Consider the following 1,522-nt stretch of genomic DNA (forward strand, 5'->3'; position numbering starts at 1 on the left):
TCCACCTTTTTCACAATGTGTGTTTTTTATGATAATTCTGTACATAAGTCAATCAATTTATAACTGGGATGGTTCTGTTATTTCCAGTGCATCAAGCACTTGCAATTAATTTATGTCAAATGTATTCAGGCAGATTTCAAGATAAACCAGGAAATTGTTAGAATCAGATGCCAAATTATTACTTCATAATTAAGCATTTAATATTGCAACTCCTTTAAAAAAAATATATTCACAGCATACATAACACTAATTGTGATGTAAAGTGATATTAAAATGATCCATTTTAATTATAGAATTTAGGTCATGTTAGATTTATAGTGGGAAAAAAAGAAGTGTTTTCAGTATTCAAAAGGACTTACTTTTATAAGAATAATACATGGCTGTCGCAGCAAATTGGAGAAGCAAATAATGTTGTCTAGTGAGTTTAGTGTGCATACCAGGCAGAATGCTAAACACCAACAGCCCACTGAATGCTTGGGTTGGAAAAGATTCAGTTCTAGCAGGTGCAAACCAAACACACAAAAAAAAACTGCTTTTTAAGAGCTGAAAACATTGCAGCCTAATTTCTTGGACTATTTGATCCCATTCAATTTAGGTGAACCAAGCAATCTATTTTTGTTGTTGTTGATGAAGGTATCAATTTCTTCTAGTTCTGATTTTAGTTAGCATCTGAAGGATTTAACTTCAAACTTGGAAGGTACTCAGTAGCCAAATCTTTCAGGTGCATTCATTCAGTTCAACAAACTCGAGAGCCTTAATATGTACCATTTAGATCCAGTAAATAGCTTTAATAGATATATTTCCCAAATGTCCAGTCTTTTCAGCCAAACTAAACTGGACTTCTCTCCCATGTTACCATTCATCTTTTGGCTTCTATGGACAGACAAGAAATAGGTGTATTGTAAAAACCCAGTGGGTACATTCTTTTTGTTATGGATGATACTGCTTTTGTATTGACTCAGTGGATGTGTTAAACAAGGATTCTTTTTGATACAGAAATGTACATTACTAATGACTCAAAACAAGCTTGCAAGTGCTAATACCATTGCTTTCCCCATTAGATTTTTGATTGAATAGATGAGGGCAGTTGATAAAGGTACTGGCACTATGGTTACTAAACACTCCATAAGACTTCGTGAATGTAGCAGACAAAAACTTGCTTCGCCATCTTATCGGTCCTTGTCTGTTAGAACTAGCTTTTGGTATGGAATGATGGATTACAGTACAGTGGTTGTCTTCAGTTGTGCGTACATGTTATGATAACCATGAAACCATGCATTTCTAAGTCAAATAAATTAACATATCTAGCTTGGAAGAAGGCCAGTTTCCTGTATCTCTTCAGTCCTTCTCTCCTGTTTACAAGACACCTGGGTCGTGTTCATTTAGGTACAAAACGTAAGAAATGGGCTGGCCCAACGAACACATTATTTTGAGAATAAAGCCTTGAATCATGGCCATAGAGGGGAATATCCAGAAAACTCAGGGCTCGGGACAGTGAGTGGCGGTAGAGCGAGGCCATGTT

The sequence above is a fragment of the Oncorhynchus gorbuscha genome, linkage group LG26, assembly GCF_021184085.1.
Source record: "Oncorhynchus gorbuscha isolate QuinsamMale2020 ecotype Even-year linkage group LG26, OgorEven_v1.0, whole genome shotgun sequence".
Taxonomy (NCBI): domain Eukaryota; kingdom Metazoa; phylum Chordata; class Actinopteri; order Salmoniformes; family Salmonidae; genus Oncorhynchus; species Oncorhynchus gorbuscha.